General features: G+C 42.8%; 1 protein-coding gene across 2 annotated transcripts in view; it reads left to right on the top strand.

Annotated features, from left to right (window-relative positions):
• The window catches only part of FCHSD2 (FCH and double SH3 domains 2), a 120,596-nt gene that overhangs the window by 2,974 nt on the left and 94,945 nt on the right, over positions 1-22,677 (top strand). The window lies entirely within an intron of this gene.

Raw genomic sequence — 22,677 nt, 5'->3', positions numbered from 1 at the left:
GTGGGGGTTTCATTATTCCTTTAACTTCATGTGATTTGCTTCTCCTGAAATTAAAGGTTTGCTTTTAACAAAATATGGTGGAAGTGGGTACCTGGCATCATATGGAGGACTAATCATTCCATTTCCTGTAAAATACTCAGCAGAAGTCCATTGCTGCCCTGCTCTTTTTGGCAGTGGACAGTCCACATGTTAATTATTTAAATGAGATTTCCTGCTTGATGTTTGTATATTAAATGCAAGTGTTTGGCTTTGACAGATGAAGTTCTGTTTATCAGTGTCCTCCATAAATCAGAATGTCAAGGCTGGAGCCTTTTCTCCCCCTTGTATTTTTGGGTGTTGAAACACTCCTTTTTTTCCTATGGGAAAGATCACAGCGTTCATTTCCTCAGATTAAGATTATTCTGGGGAGTGTGTAACTCACAAATGCTGAGTAATAAGTAACAGACTGATCCAAGGAATTTCCCCCCCTTAGATGGAAACTTCTTTTTAGAGCATCTAGGCTGGGTACTGCTGCCATAGCCCAGGTTTTGTTAGCACTTGCTGTTTTTCAGGAGCTTATGATCACTTCAGCCTGTATTCTGCTGAAAGATGTCATAAGCCTGTAGATACAAACCCAGGAAAACGTGAAAATGCCAGCTTAAAATATCTTCCTTTAATGTAATTTAATTTCTGCAGTTAATTAAATTTCTGAATTTTAATGTTGGGGATTAGGAAGCTGGGTTAATATGTTTAATTCGCTCCTGTGGTCACTGAGTGTGTTCAGCACTCTGGTTGCAGAATTGCTGTGTGGATTTACAGATGAAACATTCTTTCAGAGTGGGATGATGAGATGGGGTATGACAGCTCAGTGCTGTCAGTGATTTGCTCAAATATCAGATAAGAGAATCAGAACCAGGGAATTTGGGGTTAAAAGCATTTGCTGAGCAAGCCCTGATCTTGGTGTGTGATGCAGAGGCCTTTGGATTGGGAAGGGAGGAGCTTTGGGGCCTCTATGGTGTTGGTCAGGGTGTGATGCTCCTGGGAGAATTTGGGTGTCAGCCTCACCCCAATATCCCGTCATTTATGGCTGGATTCAGGATATGCAGCCACCGTGGTTCCGGAGCGTTCCAGAAAGCTGGAACCATACACAGGATCTTTTTGTCTCTGTGAGGAAGGTTTGTTTTCACAGAAAGCCCCTGCTGTTATCCCAAAGTGTGGAATTTGAGCACAGTGCCATTTGTTTATCAAGGCTCAGAAGAGTTTGGGTCCTTTGGTAGCGTTTTTGAAGCTTTTGGGCACTGCAGGAGCACAAATTTGTGCTCAGAATTCCAGAAACTGAAGTGCTGCAATGGCAACAGGAAACACTGAATCAGAGCTTGCAATCCAGTGATTAAAAATGCATGTTTGAAAAAGTTACTTTATTGTGAATAATTGCTTGGTTTGTTGGCACATAAATGCAAGCATTCAAATCACATTTTTTGTATCGCTTCGGTTGGGTTTTATGTGCAACTAAAGAGAAGTGATAGGAGGAAAAGATCAGAAAGTTCTCCAGCAGAATACATCTATTGTCTGGTGTATTAGCAGATGATTTTTGGCAGCCTACCAGCCCATAAAGCATGCTTGCAGTACCAGCAGCTTTGATATCTTTATGCAAAACTGGGGATTCTTGGTCAGGGTTGAGGTATATGTGTTTAACTACCCTTTTTTTTTTTTTTTTTGATAGCTTTTGACACTATGTAAAATTCTAGTATTTATTTTTAAAAATACCAAATGTCCATTTCAGTCTTAACAAACTATATTGTTCCTCTGTGGAAGCTCAGTAGCACTAAAGCTGAAGTCTCTTTTCCATGACTTGACAAGACTCTAATAAAGAACGTGTTTGAAATGTGTTAGCAAATAGATTTAAAAATACATTTCTGTGTTTACAATATCTGTTTGGCTCGTCTGTTAAATTTCTTCATGCTCAGTGACTGAGGAATTTGGGGAACAAGTGATTCAGGATGCTTTTAGGGTCTTTTGGCTTACTTTTAGGTATGACATGTGTTTATCTTCTGTGGCTCACTAAAGCTATGTCATGCCTTCATGTGGGTGATCTGTGTTGGCACTACCATAAAAAAGGTTGTCTTTCTGCCACTGGGATGGAGAAAAAGTTTTTTTTTCCTTGACAGGCAAATGTAAGTTTTGTTCCTGTGATCTAGAAACCCTTCAACAGTTATGGCAAGGAGTCCTTCACTCCATCCACGCTGGCTGCTTTTAGGCAGTGAGTTAATTATTTTGCTGGGCTGCGAATGGCTGAATTTATCAGAGGTTTTAGCAATATTCATGTATTTTATTTTGGTTTTAAGATTGCCTTATTTGACTGATGGTAGTAAGTAAGTCACAGCCAGGGTCTGCAAATGCTCTTGGTTTGCTGGGACGCAGGGATGCTTTCCTTTTGTGTGTGTACCAGTGCCTGCAGAATTGTAAAGAACTCTGTATGATTCACATTTTAATTCAACTTGGCATTTCTGTGAGGTATTTATGTGCTACAGACTTTATAAACTCATTAAGTGATAATTGCTTTACATCAAACATTGGGCCTTGCTTTTTCAAAGGCTTGGGGTCTGCTTTTCCAAAGCACTTGTTAGGCCTTTTCAGGTTTTGCTGAGGTATCCTAAGATGTCCTTTCTAAAACTTCTTCACATTTGTGTTTTGCTAGAGAGAATGAAGTTGTGCTTATGTGTCTGTTTTAACTTTAGTCTGGACTAAAGGCGTAGGGCCAGGTCTGCTGGCCCAGCTAATTCTGCTGCAGCACAGGGTGGGTTCTGTGGATCAGGGAGCTCCCCCACCTGAAATCAACCTTCCCTGGCTTTTCTCCCAGGTTTTGTGATAAATCCAGTCCCTGGTGCAGTGTGGCAGGGGAGGGAGGAGGAATGATGAGTACCTGAGGGAGGAGAGGGAGAGCAAAGATGCTCAACAGCAGCCCAGGTTCACACGGGTTTAAAGTCACTGTGTAAGCCCAGCCTGATGCCCCTGTGGAAGGCACAGCTGCTGCTTTGTGAGTTACAGCTCTGGAAAATTCACCTCATTTAAGCCTTAACTCGTTTTGGCTGTCTGGATATGCTGATCTACGTTGCCTCATCCTTTTAAGTCATTTGAAATGAGATGTAAAGATTGCCTGATTTCTGGCTGAGAAAGAGTAACAATACAGTCCTTTCATTTGTTGGCTCCTGATTTTAGTTTTTTCAGTTTTTTTTTCCTCATTCATAATTTAAAAGGAATTGCCAAAAAGACAGGCTCACCATCTACTTGTGCAACTGACAGAGATGTGCATCTATGTACAAACACTTCCTTCTGTTTCCTTCCCTCTTCTGTCCTTGTGGTTTCTGCCTCCTGACACGTTCTTTTTGATAAAGCTGCATTTCTCTGTGTTATTCACTTTCCTTCTGCTGCTGTCTTGCTTTTGTGGGGTGTCCTTGTGGGTCCCTTCCAGCTCAGAATATTCTGTGATTTTCTATCTTCCACCCTCTCCTCCAAAGCTCTGCCTCCTGACAATCCCTTCTCCCTTCCAATTTGTCAACTTCTTTTTTTTTGGTTTTTTTTCCTCCCAGGTGCTTCATCTCCTCCCTTTCTTTATCCAGTTCTGACCTTGTGAATTTTAATTATTCTCTATTCCTAAGATTCTTTCCTATTTAATGTGCAGCAGAGCCACTGAAGATGTATTAAGCCAAGTGAGGAGATGTTGTGGCTCTTCCTTCCCAATGTGAGCCCTTCCCAGTCTTGGTTGCTGTTGCTGGGCTGTCCCTCCTGCAAGTTGTGAGGGAAGCAGTAATTCCAGGGCAGGATTTGTGTTTCTGTGCTCAGGATGAGGACAGAGAACTCCTTTAACTCCTCAGCCTGTCATAACAAGCCAGAGCGAGCAGCGCAGATCTTTAAAAAAAGAAAGTAAAAGTATGAATGAATTTACATCTGTAGCCAGCCAGTTCCTGCTCGTTTTAACATGTCATTTTCTGTGCTCAATTATGCTCTGTGGAAGCTTTTGCTTTTGGATACACTTTGTACTCCCTGGTGGAATTTGTGCTCCCGGAATCTGGCTGGTTGTGTTGGCAGGTTCCTGATAAGGTTTATGGCAGCTGGGGCTGAATCTGGAGTAGAGACCAGCAGCAGTTCCAGTTTTAAATACAGCAAATCTACAGGATCCCTTAAAAGATTCTGTGTCAGGGAAGAGCCTTGTGGAGCTGTGGAAGGAGGAGCAGATGGAGAAAAAAGCTGTCAAATAATATGTATTTACGTGTGTGTGTAGCCATACGTATTAGAATTCCGTAAGAGATTCTGAATAATTTTGAGAAATCTCTGCTTTTCCTGCCCCCAGGCACGGTGGTGGTGAGGAGTTTACCTTTCTTCCTGTTCTTTCCAGTCTCCAGCTGCAGGGAATGCAATTTATTTGGGTATTCCTGAACCTGGGCTGCAGAGGATGTTTGCCTCTGGCTAGTGGTATCTGATAAAGCCCCTTTTTAAAAAATTCATCTCTCCACGAGCAGGTCCATCTCTTTTTCCCCTTTATCCTGCTGAGAAATGTGTCCTTCCTTTTTCCCTCAAGGTCATTCCCTGCATTCAGCAGATGCAATCCTTGCCTCTGGTGTTTGGGGCTTTATTTCAGTAGGAGCAGAGTGATTTGCTGTGCTTACAGGTTCTGAAGCCTGCAACCTGCCAAAGTAGAAAGCAGCAGAAGAATCAGAAAAATTCCCCAAAACAATGTGCAAAACGTTATTTTTCCTGGGTTTGACTCACACTGGAGGCTTTCCTTTGTGTGACTGGAATATTTATTTCTTTAAAACTTCCAATCTTCTTACGAGCTGATGACATTTCTTTCCTCCTGGGTTGATCTTTCTCACCACCAGTGATTATTGTGACTTTATTTTGTGCTTTCAGTTTTTTTCCTAGGCTCTGCTAATTAGTTGAGGACACACAATTCTTTGCTGTAACACTAAGTAAGCAGAAATTTCAGAAATTTTGAGAAAAGTTGGTGCAGTTACTTCTGAATAATATTCCATATAAAGATACCACAGAATCTGTGGTCTGGGCACGTTACCTATAATTAGGCAGGGCTTTAATGAGATGCTCACATTCTTGACGGAATTAAAATCTGGTGATGTTTTGACTGGAACTGTTTGAGGGAAGCTTGGAATGTACTTTAAAATAAGCTGTTGCCTACTGGGTGTGGAAATCCAAGTTCTGAGTGAAAAAAGAAGAGTTTTAGTATAAACATGGCCACAGTGTAATGATTCAGGCCTGTCTTGGCACAGTGGAATTGAGAAATGGACCACATTCCTTCTTTTTTTTTCATCCCTGATAGACAAAAATTAATGGATCCCCTGTTTTAGTATTTCTGAGTATCTTTCAACTGATGAAAGTTAAATAATCAAAAGAATTTTTTTGTTTGCTTTTTTTGTAGCAGAATAATGTAAAAAAAAGCCTGACAAATAATTTCTCACCTCAAAATGAAAATTCTTTTTTTTCCCCCATTTTTTTTCTCTGAGGTTTGCATTTGAATGAGCTTTTTTTTCTTCAACCAATTCTAACACACCCTCTGGAAGTCTGATTTTTAAGGACTTTCAGGAGACCCTGGGCTTGTTCTTTTAAGCTGTGGCTTTAGTGTGAGTTTGTCTTCCAAGACATAACAAGAGGATTTGGGTTCTGAGTACTCCTTGCCAAAAATTGCATTTTCACTTTTGACTCATGCCCCATTTTTTAAGAACGAATTCTTTAGTTTGCAGAAAGTCCTGTGGGTTTGATTTCTTTTTTTTTTTTTCCTGAATTTTATCCGAGCATGGCTTTTCCTGGACCCAACTCTTGTTTTTCACCACGATGTTCCTTGGCAGAGCTCTGGGAAACCAGCAGCTGCCATGGAGTCCTGTAAAGTTGCCTTTGGTACAGATTTTCATGGGGACAATTGCAATGTGTATTAAAATATATGGCACAGGGTGGTTCTAAAGGAACAGCAAATTGCTCTTTTGATCCACTTGTTCAAACTCAAGGTGCTTCTTGGGGTTTCTTTTTTCTCCATCACATCATTTCTGTGGTGAAGGCTTTCTCTCAAGGTTTTTCATCCCAGCTCTTATTGAAACCCCTGTGTAAGGGGAATTGCAGGGGACATCCCACAAAGGTCAGGATGAGCTGTGTTGGAGAGAGGAAGAGCATTCTTCCCATTCCAGGCACAATCAGGGTGGCCTAGCCTGATTTCCTATGGTGGTGGTGTGTTGTCACAGAGTCATGGAATATCCTGGTGGAATGGGCCCATCAGGATCATCCAGTCCAACTCCTGGCCCTGCACAAACACCCCCAAACCCCCCATGTGCCTGAGAGCATTGTCCAAAGGCTTCCTGAAGTCAGGCTTGGTGCTGTCACCATTCCCCGGGGAGCCTGTCCAGTGCCTGACCACCTTGTGGGGGAAGAGTCTTCTCCCAGCACCCAGCCTCAACCTTTGGTTCTGTTTAGTTTGGTGCCAAAAGGTTTATTTTGCAGGTTTTGCTGCCTTTGCCAGTATCCCATCAGGAGACCTCAGAAGCCTTGTGCCTTGTCAATTCCAGCATCCTGAAAAGGATGGGAATGGGATTACCAAATCCTACGCCATGTAAATATTCCTGTAGGGGAGGCAGAGGTAAAAAAGAGGTTGTGGGTGTGTTTTGTTGGGTTTTTTCCCAGAAAAAGGCTGATGTGCCATGGTTATCTTGGCTGCAGAGAACTTTGTGTCCTTACTTTTCTTTTCATTCCCAGCTGGTCCTTGAAATCAGCTTCTCCTGCTCCTAGTGAACTTTTGACCCAACTAATATCTTATCTTACATGTGGTGAATTTGGTTTTCTGATGAATATGCATCTGATTTTTAAACTTTCTTTTTTGCTTAGTAAAATCATTGACCTTGTTTAATCATCTTGATTGCTTTTTGCATATGAAAGCACACAGAAAATTGATACTTACACTGCATTTATACTTTTAAAAACTGGCAGTTGAAAAAAGGCTAAAACCTTATCAAACCCAAGCTGCTCTGGTCAAATGTTTGCAGTATAAACTGGTTTATAATGGCTCAATGTGGTACTTTTCTGACTGGTTTTTATAGTAGGTTTTAAAATTTTAATAACATTTTTCCTAAATGCACGGTAGGACTATATTAAGTTGGGGGCTTGTTATTGACTTTAAGCTTGTAAGTGTTGGGTTGTGTTTATTTATGGAGTAAATGCAATATTTCCAAGTAAAACTTGAGGAAACAGAGGGAAAGTATGGAATTAATGGTTGTAAGTCTTGGCTTGTGTTTATTTAGGAAGCAAATGGAATATTTCCAATTGAAACTTGAGGAAAGAGAGTAACTACAAAAATAATCTATGGAAATCTAGGGTTGTGTTTTTTTCTTTTTTTTTGCTGTGTGCTACTGTAAGCATGGAGATTCCATTCTCAGACTTTTAAAATGATTCCTAACCTTCGGAGCCGCTCCTTCTGAGAGCCTTTGGAGTTATTTTAAGCGTTCCTTTCTTAGTGGCACTGTGAGAACAGTCTGGGCCAATCCCCAGTGGCTCTGGGAAGGTTGTTCACACACTCCTCTCTCCTCCTGCGCCGGCTCCACCAAACATCCTTTTAATGAGACAGACAAAACGCGCTGGTGTCTAATTTTATGAGCAGAGCTCAGCCATGCAGAAGACTTTCGAAGATTTATGGTGGTAGAGCCACTGAGTAGAGTTATTTCTAGCCAGATGCAAGCCAATCTTAGTGGGGAAAATGTTGGCACTTATGGCCATGTTTAAATACATACAATCCTGAGCATAAATACGATTTTTTTGAGGGGGCTCTGCTGTGTTCTGTTTGCATCTTTGAAGGAGAAAAAAAAAGGGAGGAGGCAAAAGAACTGAGCAAGGCACAATTTTTCTTGAGGGTATGATACTCTGAGATGAGCTCAGATCAGAAGTGCCTTTAAAGAGCTTTGAATATAAGAATGAATCATAGATTTGTGGAATGGTTTTGGGTGGGAGGGGGATGTTAAAACTCATCCAGTGCCTACCCTGCCAGGGCAGGGACACCTTCCACTGTCCCAGGTTGCTCCAAGCCCCATCCAACCTGGCCTTGGGCACTGCCAGGGATCCAGGGGCAGCCACAGCTGCTCTGGGAATCTGTGCCAGGTCCTCCTCACCCTCCCAGGGAGGAATTCCTTCCCAATATCCCATTTAATCTTTCCCTCTTTCCCGTCCTTCCCTTGTGTCAACTGCACTGCTCAGCTTGGCATCATCTGCAAACTGGGAATTTGAGAAATCACTTAACTGTGTGAAAGGTGGAATTACTTTGCTCTTATTTCAGAGTGACAGAGATGAGGGGCTGAAGTTCTTGAAAAATGAAGTAAAATTGACCCCTATTTTTCAGTCTCTCAGCAGGGAGTAAAGTAGTTGTAATCTCTTGACATAATTGCGAATTTCTGTCTTGAAACATTGCCATGTGCTAGGCTGCTGAATTTCTGGTAATGTTTGACCTGAAAAGCATTGCCTTCCCATCCTAAAGCCAGGCAGAGGCAGAACAGACAGGCTAGATTGCCTTGTGAATTAAAAAGAATATTCAGAAAAGCAATAATAGGCCGTGTTACGGTGTCTTGATTTCTAGCACCTGCTTTTCATAGTCCTGGTGTGTTCCCAGGCTGGTTTTAGTCTGTCTTATCTCTAAATGTACTTTGCTCATTTTCAGCTGTGTTGCCACTGGTGAGAAAGGGAGTAGATGGCAGTGGTTTCCCGTGTTATTTTAATGTGCTTGTTGTTTATGAAGTTTTCTTTCATGTTAATTGATTTTGTGTGATTGTTTCTAATTATCTCTCTGTGATCTGAGCTGGCTGAGTAAGAGGACAAGTACGTATCACTGCTTAGTAACACCTAATAAAGAAAGAGGTCCTGCTTTTGAAATTCCTCTTTGTCTTCTCATTCTTCCTCTGTTCTTCTCAATGCTGTTGAGCCAGAGTTGTGTGAAGAGAGACAGGACAGGGAATGACTGGAGAGGATCCAGCAGAGGATACAAAGATGTTGAGGGCCAGGAGCACCTCAGTTCTGGAGAAAGGCTGAGGGAGCTGGGCTGTTCAGCCTCAGGAACAGACAGCTGAGAGGGGATTTATCAATGCATACAAGTATTTCAGGCCAGCTGCCAAAGGGATGGGGCCAGACTCTTTCCAGTGACAGGACAAGGGGCAACGGGCACAAACTGGAATGCAGGAAGTTCCCCTTGAATATGAGGGAAAAAACTGCTGAGAGATGACAGAGCACATGGAGGAGGCTGCTCAGAGAGGTTTTGCAATCTCCTTCCCTGGGATTATTCCAAACTGGTCTGTGTGAACCTGTTTTGGCTGGGGGGGTTGGATTGGGGGTCTCCAGAGGTCACTTCCAGCCCCAGCCATTCCATGGTTGTGTGATTTGGTGAGATTAACAGAGCACCATCACAAGGGTGGGGTTTTGTTTGACAAGAGTCACAGCAAAGCACAAATATTTGAATCGAACCTGTTTATTGAACCATCTCCTGTGGCACTGGTTTAAGGTGGTAAACTTAAGATACCTCACTGTACCAACAATACCAGGATGCTCTTTAAAAGTAAATTTCCTCCAGGGCACACCTCAAAAGGCTGTCTCATCCAACCCTACAAGGCAAAGGGAGCCTGGATGAAGTTACCTCACATCTGTATCTTGAAAGCCTCCACAGTGGGGACTCCCTGCATCTCTTGGGAGGTTGTTCCAGAGACAAATGCTCTCTTTCTAAAATGTGGCAATTTGGGAGCAAAAGATTCAAGACTCGTGATTTGATTTCATCTGGATCTCTGAGCAAGCTCATCTTTTCTTTGCAGTTAAAAGAATACCAATTCTCTGTAGTATTAGCAGACATTAGTATTTTTGGGGTACTTGTACAACTAGTGTCTTTGGGATTGTTAGTGGGAGTTGCAGCTATTCCTTGTATTTCCCACCCAGTAAGCAAAAAGAGATGAGAGAAAAGTAATTTCTGCAGTTGCAGTAAGACTGGTTTGTACCTCCTTCTTAGCTCTTTTCTGTGTGTTTCAAATCAAAGCAAAGGCTCAGAATTGTAACAGTGTGGGAGGTGTTGAGTCTCTCAAATCACTATAAATAGTGGCAGACTTGAGAGGACTTGGGAAAGCTTGGGAAGTGCACTAGTTCTCCTTGGGAATCACATTTCTTTTCCCCTGTGATGTACAGGCTTTCAGGGGAGCATCTGCCTAACATCTTCTGATTTGGCTTGAATGTATGCAGGGCTTGAATGATGTGCATTATGTTCAAATAGGTTAAAAGTGCAAACAAAACTTTTCTAGACATTGTTCGTCTGTATTTGTATTAATTGATGTAAAAGCAGATTGTAGTTAATTGCTATGAGCTAATCAGCTGCATAGAAAACAAAGAAGGCCCTACATTCTAGCTTTTCCAAGTATTTGGAGCTTAGGCTTTTCTGCTGAGGAGATGAAGGTAATCTTTGTGATTACAGGAGTTTTTCATTTGGAAATATGCAGAATTTTGGTTGTAGTATCCAAAAAGTGGTTGAAGTTGCAGTCTGAGGTGATGCAGTCTGTCTCTTGTTGGTGGAAAGTGGCTGAATGTGATTTATAATGCCTGAGGAGCTGAATCTTCTGTCTGTTGGGCATTTGGGCTCAAGAAATTTGGGCTCAGGTCCTCAAGAAATTTTGGGCTCAGGTCCTCAAGAAATAGTTTTAAAAACCTGTGTAAAGACTTCGATCATCCTCAAATGTGTCACTGATAAAAATGTCCTTTGTTTGTCTGCACTTGCTTTCCTGTGTGCTCCCTCTTCTTGTGGTAAGCGCCTGCTCTCCTTCTCTCCGTCCTAACAAAGAGCAGCACAAGGAGGAGCAAAGGCACATTTCTTTTCCCCGGAGCCGAGCATGGCCGTGTTGTTATTCCGATTTCCCGGGGAGACTTGGCCCTGTGGCTGGCGTGTCCCGCAGCCGGGGCTGGCCGTCGGTCCCCGCGGGCTCTGCGCTGCCGCGGGAATGCGGCCGCACGGCCTCGCTCTTTGTTCCCGGCTTCTTCGGGGGGTGCTTGGAGCACCCCAGGCCTGGCTTATGAAGCGCCTCGAGCTTTGATCTGCCCTGAGAAGTTCCTTTGAGTTGGTGGGGGTGCTTTGATGTTCTCTGCTCACTGCCAGGTCCTTCTGCTGGAGGTGCAGCGCACAGTTGTCCACTTAAGAACCAAGACCTCATCTCTCTCCATGCATCCAAACACTTCTTTACTCTCAGGGAGCAAATGGATCTCTCTGCTGGAGGAGTTTGTCCATCGTAGTTGTGATTTTTTTTTGTTCTAAATTTAGCAGGTTAGCTCGATACTGTGCTAGAGGTGGGCTGGGCCCTTTTGTTGACACAGCTCAGTGGATGTTTGAAATGCCTTTTGCCTTCTCTGCACCCAGCTGTGCTGCTGAACTGGCAGTATGGGAAAGGCTGGGAGAATTGGGATTGTTCAGCTTGGAAAAGAGAAGCTTCAGGGTGACCTAATTGCCCCTTGCAGGACTTGAAAGGAGCCCATAAGAAAGATGGAGAGGAACTTGAGACAAGGGCCTGGAATGCCAGGACAAGGGGCATGATTCTGGCTGCTAAAGAGCAGGGGTAGTTGGGTTTTGGGGGGCAAGTTCTTCCCTGGGAGGGTGGTGAGGACCTGGCACAGGTTCCCAGAGCAGCTGTGGCTGCCCCTGGATCCGTGGCAGTGCCCAAGGTCAGGTTGGACAGGGCTTGGAGCAACCTGGGACGGTGGGAGGTGTCCCTGCCCACGGGACTAATGATCTTTCAAGTCCCTTCCCACCCAAACCATGCTGGGAGTCTGTGATTTTATGACAAACCTTCATTAACAGCCCTGTTCTGATTTTACTGGAGCTCAGGAGCAATGATTTTAACTGCATTATGCTCCTATATGTGATTGAAGCAGGCAGTGGTGCTGCAGGTAGTAAACAAGATCAATATTCTTTTCAGTGGCAAGAAGACAGGATGCCTTGACCCGTTTTAGATATCTTTTCCCTATCTTTTTTTGGTTGGCAGTAGACTGAAATTTCTCCTTTAGGGGAAAAGTTTATAAGGAATATTTGTGTTCAAGGAATGACTGGACATGGCACTCAGTGGTGGCAAGGTAGTCAGAACTCGGGCTCAAGGATCTCAGAGGTCTTTTGCAACCTAAATGATTCTGTGATTCTAACATATATCTACAGATGGATTTTAGAAATTGTGCCACATGTTTTCAGTGAGCTGTTACATTTTACTGACTTGAAAAAATAACAGTACTGTGCTCTTCTAAAACAGGGTGATTGTGCTTTGAGGAAAAAAATCCATTATAGTAATTATTATTACCTGTAGAATCCATTAAAACACAGAATTTGACTTACGTCAGTGTTAGTGACAATGAAACCTTGTGAAGGGCATCATTTAAAATTGAAATGCTCATATTAAGACTGTAGGAAAAGAAAGGAGAGAAGTCTTTGTGATAAACCTGGGTGACGCTGTCAAGATTCCTAAAATGTGACAGATGAGTAAAGTAAGAACTCCAAGGTGGTTGTTGCCTGCTACAAAACCTTTTGCAGATCCAGGATGAAATAAGAAGCATGAATGATGAAATGTGCCTTGGCTTCTTGCTGTTAAGCAAATGGGGATCAAAGAAACTCCTCATATTCCTGTTTTCTAAAAGCTCCTGGTAGACAGTCTGAATTATAACATCCTAGGTTGTTTTTTTTTTTTCCCTGAAAGGGAAATGCCTTGGATATGATGAATCAGGTCTGGGGATGCTATAGAAAAATACCCTTGTATTTGTCTAAATTGTATCTCTCCCTAATGTTTGCTTTCTTTCCCATTTTAAAACAAAAACTCATTAGGGATCATTTTAAATACACTTAAGCTCTGAAACCAATCCTTGTATTTGTTGTGAATGTTAATGCTCTAAAGAGGGCACGCTTTTATTTTGAAAAGGGTGAATGAAATGTTCACACACACCAGCAGCTTTCTGGCAGTTCTTTTTTGTTTTCTTTTTTTATTCTACTGAAGGAAAAACGATTGTTTTAGCATTGTTTTGTGTCTGGGTGTCATGTTCCTCTGATCACATGCTGGACTGCTAATACTTCTCTGAGACAAATTGCTGAAAACATTGGCTACGTTTGAGGTTGCAAGAATTCTCTATATATAGTGACAGAATTGATTTTTTTGGCTCTGTTGCTAGTGGCAACTCATCCTAATCCCAAACTGTACAGTAATGTGATTTATGGGGAGTACATTGCTTGCTAGTGAATGTTGTCTGGAATTTTTTTCTCAGTGCATTGCTTCAGGGGCACTGTTCAGGCACGAGGTGAAGACATTTCATGGTTTATCATAGGTTGTGTGCATTAGAACATTTAAAATTATGAATAAATTTGTAGCTCACAAATGCACTTGGGGAAAAACTGCTTTGTTGTTTTTGATAGATTTATAGAGAAGAAATTTCATATTAATTGGGAGCTTGTGCTGATAAAAATCACAGCTATTTCCTGTTGAAGGCCAAATTTGCTTGTGGGTACTTTCACACCAAGAATTTTGCTTATGTGTTAATATCTTTTGTTTAAATCAAATAAATTTTACTGAGCATTAAAATGCTTCAGTTAGAAATGTTGCCAGGATATGTATGTTCTAATATGTTCTGTATGTTGTAAAGAGCACTTAAAATTGGCCTGTGCCAGTTGGGATTGACCTCTAAATGTCTTGCTAAAAAAAAATATGGACTTTATAACACATTGTGTGAGGAAGTTTCAGGTTTGAAGTGCATCTTTTAAACTACTGTGAGCACTGTAAGCAATGCTCTCTTGAAAATCCAAATGGGCTTTTTAGGAAGGGACATTTTGTAAGAGCAGAAAATCGTTCATGGTTTGTTGTGATGATCATCAAGGTCTTTTCCCACCTGAGCTATTCTGTGTGTGAGAACTTGTGAATTCAAGATGTTCAAAGTTAGACTTTGTGGCTTTTGTTTTTCAAAGCAGGAGCTCATTTATCTGCTCTCTGTGGGCATGGAAGGCAGAGTTATTACTCCTTTGAGTTGAACAGTACTGCCTTCACTTGCTTGAGGGGATGGCAGGAGGATGATCCAGGTACTGAAAATTGTGTGTGAAAACTGGAGTAAGAACAATTGTAGGTGGATGGATGCTGGCAGGAGACTGCCAGGACAGGCAGGAGACTACATTTGTCACTAAGACATTATGCCCAACTTTGATTCCTTGATTGTATAGCTGGCTGTATCCTGATACATTGAAATATTGGTTGAAATATTTTCAGCTTTAATACCTCTGTTTACTCTCAGGAGAATTTCCCTTCCGTGTACTTTTATCTTCGTTGAGGATAAGTGGAGATTTAAAGGGTGAGCATTCCAAAGGACAAATGGTAGCAAAGCTGTCACAGCTGATTAGTTTTAGGTGTGAGACGAGCAGGCTTCTAATTGCAGGGCAGAGACAGAGAATCCAGTGCAGTTGTGAGTTACTGTAAAATCTCAGTGTAGCAGAAGGATGGAGCAGGGCTCCTCAGGGTGGTAAAATGTTCAGTAGTAGCTGAATCAACAAGGGATTACTGTGTGCTTGGCTATAAAAGGGATGGGTGGATATTGTAGCTGCTGTTTGCTCGGGGAAAAACTGCTAGAAAATTGTGAGATGTGTTGTAGAAAGGAATTTGTAGAGGAGAGAAGAGCTCTGCTGTGGTACAGGATGTTGGAATTGCCAGCTACTCCCTTTCTGCAGGAATTTATGAAGCTCTGTTCAGAAGAACTATTTTAAGACTAAAGAGGAGACAGTACAGAGTATGTACATTAAAGTCAAGTTTAAAAAAAGGCCACTCCTTTATTTCTTTTGTGCTTGCCAGAGAACTGGAGCAGTGCACTGAGGTAAGCAGAAAGTGAGGGCTGCCAGCAAGCTGCAGGAAGGAGAGCTGAATTCCTTGACTCAGCAAGCAGAGAGTTTCCTGATGTTACAAATATTTGTGCTTCCCGAGTTGTAAAGATGCCCTTCGCACGTCTGCTGAGATCAGGCAGACCTCAAGTGGATCCACAAGCAGGAAATGTCCCTGGCTTCTCGTGCTGGGTCAGAGAACTTCTTTGTGGGCAAAATTGAGGCTGTGGGTGACCTCGCCAGGGTGGTTTTGAGTTTGTTCTGCTGCCTCATGTGCTTTCACAGCTGGTGGGACCTTGGCCTGCCCAGCAAGGTTCTCGTTAAAAGTCTTGGCCTGGAGGCCACGGTCACCCCACATTGGGATGTTTGTGGTGTGAGAACTCCACGTTGTCCGTGCTTGCCGTGGGAGGGGAGGCTGGTGTTGGGAATCCTGTCCAGACTGGTGGTGGCTTGGGCTTCTGTGACCACAAATTGCCTTCAGGACCTGGAGATGCACTGTCATGAGAGCAGAATTCAGCAGTGGTGGGCAGAGTTTCCTGGGAAGCAGCCAGGAGTGATGGGTTCAGCTTAGTTTTCCTAAGCAGGACTTGCAGAGAGCTAAGGAGCAGCCCATCCCATTGTGTGGGAAGGTCAGGGGTTTCATGGCTGAGCAGGGAAAGCATGCATGGTCCCTGGGCAGGAAGGAAGGAGCATGAAAGCTTTGCTTGGCTGCTCGAGGACAGTATCAGTGACACCTCCACCTGATCAGGGACGTGAGGAGTGGAAAGAGGGAATGGGAGCAGCAAGACATCTTCTGCATGAAGACTCTTCCAAGTGCTGGGCTCTGGGGAAGGGCCTGCAGTACTCAGCAGTTTTATTTCCCCCACTCAACCTTTTCCAGGGAAATCTTTCCCTTTACTGATGTCAAGGAAAACCTTAACATGTAATTTGGAAAGAAGAGCCAAGGTAATGCTCTGATGTAGAAATATGTTCATTAACAAGAGCTGGAGGAAGAGTTCCACGTGTGTATCTCTCTGCTGAAGGGCATGGATGTGATGTAACGTGGGAGGTAGCAGGTTTAATTGGAGACCAGGCAAATAAAGCCAACCCAAAATCCAGGCAGCAAACCAGTGTTTGAACAGTGCTGTTAAATGCCCAGCGCAGTGGAGTTTATTTAATAGGTGGTACAAAGTCTTCAGCAGGAAAGGCAATAGTGGCAGTGCTGATATTATTCAAAGCTGACATGGAACTTTTGCTCCTTGATAAAAATGCAGCTGAACTGCCTGTTTCTAGCAATAACATAACCCTGGCTGGTGACAGCATGCATATAAAAGGGTCATCTTTCTAGGAAGGGATCTGTTTCATTCAGATGATATAAAACCATTGAACAAAAGAGAATTTGTTATTTTTAAAACCGAACATAAAGGCTGTGATTTGCTGTAATGTGACCTCTGGTGATTTTTTCCCTGGAGCGGCTGAAAAGGAACCTGAAGTATTCTGTGCAAATGAAATAGAAATTACTTTCTCCTTGCTTACAGCTTCCTAATTGCTTCAGTTGCCTTTTTGCAAGAGCAGAGGCATGAGATCAACTCTTAGAGTCAGCACTGGTTTTACTGAAATTTGGGGTGTTTAAATCAAATACAGTTAGCCAGAAAGTGATTGGAGGCACCTGGATTCTCTGGTGAGGTGACTTTGCTGATGATTTTGTGGTGATCTGACAGTACAGAGAGTTGTAATAAAGGAGTTAATTCTTTTACCTGATGTAATTAAGTGGAAACTTCACTTGTCATGCTTTGTCTGAGGTGAAGTTTTTGATGTCTAAATGAAAAATATAATTTGTGGCATTCAGTGATCAATATTGGAGGAGTTTTGCTGGGAAAAGGTAAAGTCAGGCTACAAAAATCTCTGAATTTGGAGTCTTGAGTACTTTGTGACAAGATGGACAAGAGGAATGGATTTCGACTAAAAAGAGAGTAAGTTTAGATTAGATATTAGCAGGAAGGGTATTAAGAGGAATTTCTTCCCTGTGAGGGTGGGGAGCCCCTGGCATAGGGTGTTCAGAGAAGCTGTGGCTGCCCCTGGATCCCTGGAAGTGCCCACAGCCAGGTTGGACAGGGCTTGGAGCAGCCTGGGACAGTGGAAGGTGTCCCTGCCCATGGCAGGGTGTGGAATGGGATGTTCTATAGGTCCCCTCTGACCATAACTATTCTGGGATTCTGTGAAGTATGTTCCAAGTTTTAATAATCTGGTTGTTGCACTGCCGTGCTTTCTGCAGCCTATGTACAGACAAATTCAGAAATTGTGGTGTTCTGAAAAATAATTTACCCTTCAGCCACTCAGAATTTTATGCAAACCTCCTAAAACATTTCTATAGTGGTAATTCTGATTAGTAAGGAGAAAAGCCACGAAGAGGAGCTTATTACATGCAGTGATTGAGAGTCTTGTTGTGATGAATAATTTCTGTAGATTCATTATTGCTCCAGGTATGTTGTCTTTGTGTCTGCTGGACACGGGCAGGGAATATTAATGCAGTGTGTCCCTGCATGCATGGGTGTTCCTGGAGTCCCTCATTAGCCATGCAGCTGCTGCTGTGTTATCTTATCTCAGCATTTATTGCCAACCCCTGCCCTGAACAGAGCCACAGGGATGATTTATGTTGGCTGGAGTACTTGGGATTCAGTTGTGCTTTTGTTAGTGACACACCTGTCCTTAAATTAAAAACCAGGTAACAGCAGTTATTTGGTTGTGTGGTACTGATTCATTATGGTGCATTTTTCATGTTGCTGGGGAAAAGTGAGAGGAGACATCCACATAAAAGTACTGAATTAAACCAAACAAGGTTTGGTTCAATTCACAAAACCTGTTTTCCTTCAAGGGATGGCAAAACGTTTTGGCCCATTCTCTCCTCCCATGTATTTCAGGGTTGCTTCCCTTTGGACTTTATAGTGGGAGCTGGCATTCCAAAGGATATTTTAATTCAGTGTTATGGTCTGGGGAGGGGCCTGGAGCCCCAGGAGAGGCTGAGGGGGCTGGGAAGGGGCTCAGCCTGGAGAAAAGGAGGCTCAGGGGGGACCTTGTGGCTCTGCACAGCTCCTGACAGGAGGGGACAGCCAGGGGGGGGAACAGGGACAGGAGGAGAGGGAACAGCCTCAGGCTGGGCCAGGTTGGACATCAGGAGGAATTTCCTCATGGAAAAGGGTTTTAAACAGTGGAAGGGCACTGTCCAGGGAGGGTTGGAGGTGTCCAAGGAAGGACTGGATGTGACACTCAGTGCTCTGGGCTGGGGACAAGGTGGGGATTTGGCACAGCTTGGACTCAGTGATCCCTTAAGGTTTATTCCAACACGAATGATTCTATGACTTGCCAAGACAAATGCCATCATTTTGAACATCCCTTCTTCCTTCTTCTTCCCCCAGCTTTTACTGCTGAGCACAGTGCTGTGTGGTCTGGGGTCACTTGGGGTCAGCTGTCCTGATTCCCAATTTCTTATACACTCACAGCCTACTCACTAATGGGATCAGTGTGCCCAGAGAAGCTGTGGCTGCCCCTGGATCCCTGGAAGTGCCCAAGGCCTGGCTGGGTGGGGCTTGGAACAACCTGAGACAGTGGAAGGTGTCTCTGCCCATGGCAGGGGGTGGAACAAGGTTGTTATTAAGGTCCCTCCCAACACAAACCATTCTGTGGTGTGAGGAGCAGGAAGGGCTTTGAGCTGTGTAAGCACTGCTCAGCAGTAATGGGAACAACCCTGAGTTATCTGTGCCTGGAACTTTGTGTTCTCAGCACAAATCCCAGGGACAGCCCCATCCTAGCCACTGTGCAGAAAATTAACTCCATCCCAGCCAAGCACTGTGAGCTGTCCAATGGACCTGGACAGGGCAGGACTTGGAGCTTACTGGGACTCCAGAGCTGAGTGGGATAGTTCCCTGTCACCTTGGAAAGGTCATGGCATTCAGGAGAGCTTCCTGATGGCTGCAGAAAGGCAAATACTGGATCCATTTTCAAAGACTGCCAGGAGGAGGATCTGGGAACAGCAGCTTTACCTTAATTCCTGGGTAAATGACACAGCAAAACCTCCTGGAAACCATTTTTGAGGCTTCCTTTCCATTCCTTGAAGTGGCACAAAGGTGATTTGGAGCAGCCAGCATGGACTCCCAAGGGCAAAAGGTGCTTGATTGCCTTTTGGGAAAGCTGGCAGGGCCTGTGCTGTGCGTGGTGGCTTTGGGGAGACCTTTGACACAGTCTGTAGCACCTTCAGAGCCACACTGGGGACACATGGCTGATAGCTGGGTGGAAAGTTGGCTGGGCTCCCCAAGTCTGAGTGGTGGGGAGCAGTGCCAGGTGCAGCTGGGAGCTGGGAATCCCTCAGAGCTCGGTGGGTGAGTGCTGCTCCATGGCTCCAGTCACAGCCTGGATGGTGGCATGGGGCTTGTGGCAACTTGAAGGAGAAGTTAAACTGGGGGAGAACATTGACCAGGGTCTGGCAGGAACCTCTGGAAGGTCAGCAAAAGCAAATGCCAAACTCAGGGGCATTCCAGCCTTGAGCAGCAGGCCAGGCTGGGACTCCAGGCTGGAATTTCAATGCCATCCTGGGCAGAAACACTTCCCTGCATGTCTTCACCATTAAAGAGATTGGTCAGGAGTGATTTGTGGACAGTAATTCCTAAATTTCATCTTTATCCTGCCAGCAGTAATGCAATATGCTTATTTATTCCCAGTGCCCCACTAAAAATCATTCTAAACCATTTCAAGTCTGGGATGGTTTAAAAAGAAGACAAGAAAGAATAAATACAAAGAAAATCAACAATATTTGGGGTTGATTAAAGCTGATGGACTGATTTTTGTCACTGAGACAAAACCAGCTGCTCCCCTTTTTCTTTTATTTTCTTTTTTTATATTGAGAGCTGTCTGTTTTCATGTTTTTAATGGAAAATTTTGGAGTAAGTGTATACTAAAAAAAAAAAATCAGGATAGTATTACTTTGGACATGATTGCACACTGAGTGTGTGTGCTCCCAGTGTACATTATAAGCACAAGTTGTAAAGTCATATTTTTCCACTGCTCTGTGTTCTAGCTGTCAGGAATTATCCTTGATCTACTTTCTGGGAAGCTGGAAATTTTTTGGGTATTTCAAAATTCACTGATTCATCTTCTCAAGTGGCGTTGGATTGAGTCAGTTTTAACCCAGCTGCAATGTGCTCTGCAATTCTTAGGGAGATTTACTTTGAGAATTTTTGATGGGGTGAATTAATTTCAGGTCAAGGTCAGTCAAAAGCTGTGTTTCTTTAGCCTAATGTTTTTGGGTCTTTTGGGTGTGATATTAGTTTATCTGTTTTTTGAGGCTTTGTATTAATTGTAAGGATTTTAAAATTTCATTAAAACTTTCAAACAATTAGTCTGAATGTTCATAGCCAAAAAACCTACAAATACAAGCTGCTGGTGTCAGGTGAGCTGTATGAATTTTCCAGTTAATACCTTGGGTTTTTCATTATTATCATCTTGCATGAGAAATTGTTCCAAATGGGATTCAGGCCTTGCCTGTTTCATTGTTCAATTTCTCAGCCTTTGAATAGAAATACATTCACAGGTCCAAATTTAAACTCTTCTTTTATTCAAGAGCCCTGAACGTGAAGTGTGTGTTTACGTTTTTGCATAGCTCTGCATGGAATTAAATTTTTATACAGTGACTAATTCACTTGCTGGTTTTCAGGGTGTCACTGGGTTTAACTTTCTGCTGTGCAAGCTGTGACTTTGATCTTCAGATTTGTACAACTGCACAATATTGGCAGATGGAACATTGTCTTACAAAACACTAATGTGTATTTTAATGTTCTTATATTGATTTTTCATGAAGGTGTGAGCTTTACACATTTCCAGCCCAAGTGGACATCCATGAAATAATTAAACCCATCTGTTTCTCCTGTTTCCCTGTAGGAAAACTTAATGAAATATGATTCTCCACTGACCTGACTCCTTAATTCACATTGTTATGCTCTTCTACAATGGGAATATAAAAAGATACCTCAATATTTCATAGCATCTGATACCTTTAATGGATATGAGTGATGGAAATACATGCCAGTGGTTGAAATTTGGGGTTGAGAATTTGCAATGAGGGCTCAACACTAGGAAAAGTGTCATTAGTGAAGTGGGGATAGCAGGAAGAGAAATTTTCTTTTTCCTGCTTTCTTAGAATTCCCTGGTCTCACAGAGCCTGAGCAAGAATGGGAAGGGAATAAATGTATTGCATTAATGTTGACAGGATAAACAAGATACTTAGGAATTACTGTCCACAAACTAAAATGCCTTTTTGGGGAGTGCAATTCTGATGTTTCCTGCACTTAGTGAATGGTTACTTTAAGAAAAAGGTGTAAAAGTAAGTGTTAATGCTCCCTAGTTTAAAAAACCACGAAATAATGTTCCTGCTTTCTTGCAGACCCACTAAGTCATGTTGTAAAAAGTGACCACTAGTTAGAGAACATTTTATTACTGCATGGAAACAAATGTTTCCTTATATGGATAGATTTGGAAGTCCGTCCTGAAGGACAATAAGGTTAAGACAATCCCAGCTTTGCATGTAAAATCTGGATACACATGTCAAAGTTTTCACACCGCCCAAGTTAAGAAACTATGATGCATTTATTAGTCAGAATTCTCTTTTCCCCTGCTCAAAATAATTTTCTCCTGGGAAATGTGTTGACTTCAGTCTCCCCTTTCATCATGTTTTGTAATCCATTCATAGCTGTCATAGAAGGGTTGCTGTATGAGCTGTCCCAAGGTTCAGAGCAGCTTTGTGTTGGTCCAGGGGAGGGAAGCGCAGTCCCAAAGCCACAGGGAGCAGCAAGGAATGCAGACAACTGATTCCGACAGCCTTTCCATGCTTAACCTTCTTCTTCATCCAGCAAAACAAATTTAAATATTGGATACAGCATCTTGCCAGTTATTTCCCCATTTAAAATACAGAACAATATCTAAAACTGAAATATTTCTCATAAGGAGTTGCTGCTGTACAATCCATTTCTGCCAGAGTTTGTGGTTGATCCAATTCCAGGATTTCAGTTGGGATTGGGAGTCAGTTTGATTCCCATGTTATTTTGTAATCCTACACAAGGGCTGGTTGAATGTTTTTGTTTTTCCTCTCTGGTGCAAAACTTTTAATGTAGAAAGTTTTTGGGGATATCTGGAGCTTCCTGCTTGTCACAGTTATTGTTTTGCAATTAATTCAAGAGGAATTTGGTTTGAATGGGGTGGGGAAAAAGCTCAGGTGAAATACACAACTTCATATCCAGGTTTGGTGTAACTCAGCCCTGATTCTATGTTTTGAAATGCAGTTAGCTGAGAATTGGAAAATAACTTTGTTTACCTAAGGTATTCCCAGATTTCAGTTCCAAAGACTGGCACTTGTTTTCTTCTACCTCTTCAATATTGATAACACATTTTGGTTATTCCTTGGAGTTATTTGTGCAGTTCTTTGTACTTCTGATAGAAAAGTGAGCCTTTTCAGAGGAATGTTGTGGTTTCTAGGTGTTTGTTAAACTGACTGGGATATTGAATTTTGGAACAGGAGATGCTAAAAGAAATTGGGTTATAATACTAGCTGGAATACTTGGAATGCTTTACGAAGGAAATTCATTCACAGGCATCTCAGCCGACTTCACTTGTTCCTATCAAGGTGTTTCATATGGGAATCACACAGCCCTTGGAACCCACCTGGGCTACACAAGGGGGATTTGGGAAGTTTAACTGCTGGAGCTGGAATATGGCCAGATCTCTTGGGCAGTCATTGGTCTGGGAAGAATTTTAAGCAATCATGATGCATTTAAACTTTTACA

Source organism: Molothrus ater, chromosome 2 (genome assembly GCF_012460135.2).
Source record: "Molothrus ater isolate BHLD 08-10-18 breed brown headed cowbird chromosome 2, BPBGC_Mater_1.1, whole genome shotgun sequence".
Taxonomy (NCBI): Eukaryota; Metazoa; Chordata; class Aves; order Passeriformes; family Icteridae; genus Molothrus; species Molothrus ater.
The sequence above is the reverse complement of the archived record's forward strand: the minus strand, read 5'-3'. Positions and strand labels throughout refer to the sequence as shown.